Below are 5,967 nucleotides of genomic sequence, written 5' to 3'. Positions count from 1 at the left end.
ATACCAATTTTCTTGAAGTCAGGGTCAAAATTAGAACAGCAGTTTCTGTATTTGTTCTTTCTGTCTCTTGGGGTATGAAGTAATCAGCAAGGCAAGTCCAGAACTTGCCGAATGCTCTGATTTTAGCCAACTGAGACTTCCAGCAGATGTCCAGAAAGCCTCTCATTTTTGCCTCCGTGCCAGTTCTGTACTTTGTGTCAGGAACACATCATCCATTCCCTCCATCTGTTAGTCTGTCACCTTCAAATTTAAAAATTATAAATAAGCAGCATTTATGTACTTGTCTGCGAGATGGTAGTAATTTTACTTCAGGGCCTCTCTCTTTTTACACTCTCATAAATAATGTTCCCTTTAAAGTGACTATAAAAAAGAAATATATATATATATATATATATTTGTGATACTCAACATAATGTTTTGATACAAGTATATGCTGTGAACAGTTAAATCAAGCTAATTAACTTACACATCACCTCACAAAGCTATCATTTTTTTGTGATGAGAACACTTAAAATCTACTCTTAGCAATTTCTAAGTACTATATCTAAGACAGTTATTAACTATAATCATCATGATGTACAATGGATCTCTTGACATTATTCTTCCTGTCTAAATGAAATTTTGTAACAGTCAACAAACATTTCCCTAGTCCCTCCATTCCCCAGCTTCTGGGTAACCATTCCCCTCTCTGCTTCCATGAGTTCAACTTTTTTAGATTCCACATATAAATGTTACCCCATGGTATTGATTTTCTGTATCTGGCTTATTTCATTTAATATAATGTTCTCCAAGTTCATCTGCATTGTGGCAAATGATAGGATTTCCCTCTTCTTTGAGGGTAAATAGTATTCCATTGTTTGTATACACCACATTTTCTTTAAACATTCGTCTGGGGATGGATACTCAGCTTGATTCCATATCTCGGTTATTATGAATAATGCTGCATTGGACATCAGAGTGCAAGTACCTCTTTAAGATACTGATTTTATTTCTTTTAGCTAAATACCCAGAAAAGGGATTGCTGGATCATATTATAGTTCTATTTTTAGTTGTTTGAAGACCCTTCATACTTTTCCCCATGACTATACTAATTTACATTCCCATCAATAGTGTACAAGGATTACTTTTTCTTCACATCATTTCTCTACCAAGGTATTATGCTGGGGGCACTGCCCACCAACACCAAACCCCTTCCATATCTCTTCTGATAGAACAGATTTGGGGAATGAGGGAGGGAAAACTGGGTGTAATCTGTTGACGAAGAGTGGAAAAACAAGCAGAGAAGGACCAAGGCTTATATCCTATGCTGGGTCCATCCCACTCAAATGACTTCTCAGAAACTAACCATATTTCTCTGGCTCTCTCTGCAGTAGAAAAAATGAGGACTCAGCCGAGCTATAACTTAGAAGGAGCCATTTACCTTGTGTTCTTGGAGCTACATTTATCCCAAAGGAGAAGTATGCCTGGATTTGTGATATCCTCCCATCAACCTAAGAAGCAAGTGGGAAAATGGGAAGCTGGGTTACTGGTGTCACCTATGCCTATCTGTTTTGTCCACGTTTTTCCAGAATTGTTGTTCAAGTTTGTCTACTTAAAAAATGCTTTATCCACTTGTGTAAAGTAAATGAGCTAATAAAATAGATGCTAGACTTCAAAATATTGACTTTAACCCACAGAAGACATACTGCCTCGTGGAATAATTTTGGTTCTGCTTTGGAGGGATTTTGTAGAAATAATTAAGAACTCTAATGTTAAAAGAAGCACATTAGGTCTAGGTGTGCTGGGCATAATTGCATGAACCTTTAAAGGCAGAGAATTTCCTTTAGCTCACTGGAGAAGGTAAAATCAAAGAAATTTTAAGAGAAAAGGATTCAATGCATGAGAAATTTTGTTCCTTGACAATGTGTCAAGGAAGTTGGGTGAGTGTGCCTCTAGGAGCTGTGAACAGACCCTACTGAGAACTAGCAAAAAAATGGGGACCTGAGTCCTTTAGCTGCAAGACCTCTTCATTAATTATCACCAACAAATAGCATCCAGCGGATTAGAGTGAACAACAGTGGGTTGTTACATTTCATATTAAATGAATCTGTCTCCGGTGGATCATGTTCAATCCACAACCCTCAGGAGGGAGTCAGCAACCACCCTTCAGTTCTTTCAGGATTAACACCAAATTCCTGGAAGCTTTAGAATTCAGAGGATTTATTATACTATGTCATTATTATACCATGTCATTCTCCCCAGAAATCGAGATTTTCCTAAGGTACAACATGGTATTGATTTCCACCAGAGGAGTTCACCCCTCTAATTCCTTACTCATAGTACTTTTCTAAACTCTGTGTGTGTTTTGAATTTCAAATATTTCTCATCCTTACTTCACTGATCATTTCCTCCTGCAAAGCTCACATGCAAAAGCTACAGGGCTTCTTCTCACTCCTGAGTTACCTGTTTACACTCCCTGAACGTTTAACACAGATTTATTAAATACCCTTAGACTCTTCTATCGTGTCTTCTTTCTCTAGTGGCTACTCCATTGTACAAGAGCCATCATGTTTGACAGAAGGAACATTTACTCTAAGATCAAAACTACACAGAACTGAGATTTTCTGCAACTGTAGCCTGAGCAAGTCACAATGGTTTTGAGCATCTATTTCTCCTCTAAAAAAACTGGAATAATGATTTCCATATCTCAGAGATGCTGGGGGCAGAAATGAGACAATATGTGTGATACTATACAAATTCTTGGCATTTATAATTTAGTAATTCTTCATTCATGTCTTCAAAAAAGTACATTAAAATCTTCAGTCTAAGCAGTTATTCAGGACCTTGATGTTTCCTTCTTTTGGAAATTTCTGTTCGTTAAAAAATTAACAAGTGGAAGCAATGTTTCTCTTGTTTTAATTAACAGTGCATTTTATTAAAACTACATATTATGACCTCAAAGAGCATAAAAACAACAGGAGATATTTCCTGCTGATTGAAATAAAATTTGAGGCCAGCATATAAATTCCAACCCTAAATATCATGAGCGGGAAACTGTGAGGTTGGTAAAACTCTGAAATAAGAAATACTTATATTTCTAAAAAATTGGCACCAATGAACTTCCAGTATTACCAAGGAATTCCATTCTCTGAGATTATTTTTTTTTTTTACCATCACAGCATAACAATGATCATTGTATCTTAATCTCCATTTACAGATAGTTAAAACCTTGATACTTCAACGGGCTATGAAAACATTATCTACCTGGGAAAAGAGGAACTCACAGTAATGACTAAGCATTTATTCATAACCTAGAAAGATGAGAAACTTTACACTTAGAACTTTATTTTCTCATTTCTGAGTGTTCGATTCATTAACATATGCTATACAAACATCATGTCTGTTCTACAACACTAAACTTGTTTTTTTGGCTACCTAGGCATTCATCAGGCTAGGGGGCTATCAAGTGAAATTACATAATCTCACTGCTTTTGAGAATCCCTCCTAGATTCTACATGAATTTAGGATAAATTTCCAATTTGGTATACTTTTACTCCCATTTATTTATTAAACCAATACATTCCACAACCATGCGATAGAATATTGTCATGAAAAATAATCATTTTAAAAACTATTTGAAGATGGAGAATGCCCAAAATAGTTGTTTAGTTAAAAAAAAAAAATAGAATATAGGTGGCTTCTGCATCAGGTGGTGGTGGCTGTAGCACTTTGAAGAGGCTTCCTTCTGTGGCCTGGAGTCAGAGTCCAAGGGAGCAGCAGGGGGGTCAGAACCTGAGACGGGACAGTGACACTGAGGGACAGGACATTTTCACCAGCTGCTGCAACAAGTAAACCGCAGTCTCCAGAGAGAACTACATCCCTTCTTCCCATCAACAATGGTTCCAAACAAAATGAGATCCAGGAGAAACAAGACCAAGAGCCACAAGACCTCTTTGCAGATGCCACTGTGGAACTGTCCCGGAATAGCACATAAAACAACCAGAAGAAGCTGCTGGCCAAAACACTCATTTCTCTTCCTCCCAGGAAGCCACATACTCTTCTAAACCTCAGCAAAGCTATAAGGAGATAGGCAGTGATTCTCAACCTTCCTAATACCACAGTGTATTTCACTGCTAAAAAGGGTTGTGACCCACAGGTTGAGAACCACTGGTAGACTGAGGCAAGGAGAACAGGAGGACGGATCTGATTTGCGAGTTGCTATAACTGATCCTGGAAAGGCAGGGGGTGGTATGAATGCTTATGTGGCCTATAAAGTTACAGCACAGATGAGTTTACAATGTTCAGAAGTAAACAGTTTGCTGTGAAAAGAAGATTCAGTGCCTTTCTGGGTCTTTATGAGACGCTTTCAGAGAAACACTCTCAGAATGGCTTCATGGTCCCTCCTCCACCTGAGAAAAGCCTAATGACAAAAGTGAAAGTTGGGAAGGAAGATTCTCCTTCTACAGAATTTCTTAAAAACTGGAGGGCTGATTTAGAAAGCTACCTTCAGAGGACTGGGAGTCATCCTGCCATGTTCCAGGACCCTGATGTCAGAGAGTTTTTTTAAAAAAGAAGAACTGCTACGTGCTGTGGGTACCCAGACCCACACACCTTGGTGCTGGTCCCCTCAAGACATCCAACAAAGCCACCGATGCAGACAGCAAAATGGCCATCAAGATGAATGAATCAGACATCTGGTTTGTGGAGAAGCTCCAGGAGGTAGGAGCAGCACTTAGGGAAACTGCCTGCTGTTGTAACAATAGTCAACCACGGGAAAGAGCCTGCAATGAACACAGCCCAGTTTGCAGAGTCGAGTCCTGCTCGGGAGCTCTGGGAAGCATGTCACAGGCACCCTCCCAGCTGGCTGAGGTAGAGGAAAAGATTGAGACGCTCCACCAGGCCTGCAATGGCTTTCTCCTCCTCGCAGAGGTCCTGCGTGACTACATTCGCCTCCTGGCCACACTCCTTGCTGCCTCCACCGGCGTGTGAAGATGTGGCCAGGCCAGCAGATGCTTGAGCCCCACTGCAGGGGGAGCAGGAGGCTGAGGCTCGGCTACTGCGGGCCAAGGGCCTGGCAAGCTGCAGAGGCCAAGGGTGAGATCGTACGGTGGCAGTCGCTGCATGAAAGGGACTTTGAAGGGATTGCAACAGTGGTCGGGCTTAAGAAACAGAAATCCTAGACAACAATGACAACTGCAACAATACAATAGCCAGGCATCGTGGTGGGCTCCTGTAGTCCCAGTGACTTGAAAGGCTGAGGCAAGAGAATCACTTGAGCTGGAGAGTTTGAGGTTGCCACGAGCTGTGACATCACAGCACTCTACCCTGGGCAACATAGTGAGACTCTGTTTCAAAAAAAAAAGAAAAAAAAAAGGAAAGAGAAATCCAAGGACTTAAAAGTCCATGTGATCAGGTACCTTGAGTTGCCTCTATTCATGACAACAGCTGGCAAAGGACTGGGAAGCCTTCCTTCCTGAGGCAAGGCCACTTCCTCCTGGGTCACACAGAGCCCACCTGTGTGATGCTGCCTGTCTATGCTCTGCCCTCCTCCACCTTAATGGACACCAGGGATGCTTCCCACCTAGGCTGGACTTAACCTTTCCTCCCTGCCCCCACAAGCAACCGTCCCCACTTACTCTAACCATTATTTCATATAGCTTCTGTATATATTTTGTTACCTAAGAAAATAGTTTCCTGCTTTAAGCAAAAGACCTACAAGAGGTGGGGGAATTATGGGATGGGGTGGAGGACTGATATAAATATAGAAGTACAAATGGATATTTTTCAGGATGTGGTGTAGGAACTGGGAATCACATTTTCTGTTACACCTGATGGTGCAGTGAAAAGATTATGTAATGAAATATTTTAAAATAAGAAAATGAAATATAAAACTAGATAAATATTATGAGACTAAGTTACTGGAAGTGATGGTAGGGGCAGTATTGGGGTTGTGTGTGTGTATATATATACACATACACACATATATAT

At 40.4% G+C, this 5,967-nt stretch overlaps 1 pseudogene; it reads left to right on the top strand.

Moving 5' to 3' along the window:
• Nucleotides 1–1,509: 1,509 nt before the first annotated feature.
• Nucleotides 1,510–5,967, top strand: part of LOC100948150 — a 5,480-nt pseudogene continuing 1,022 nt past the window's right edge.

This window comes from Otolemur garnettii, unplaced genomic scaffold (assembly GCF_000181295.1).
Source record: "Otolemur garnettii isolate 467f Iridium unplaced genomic scaffold, OtoGar3 scaffold00007, whole genome shotgun sequence".
NCBI lineage: Eukaryota > Metazoa > Chordata > Mammalia > Primates > Galagidae > Otolemur > Otolemur garnettii.
The sequence above is the reverse complement of the archived record's forward strand: the minus strand, read 5'-3'. Positions and strand labels throughout refer to the sequence as shown.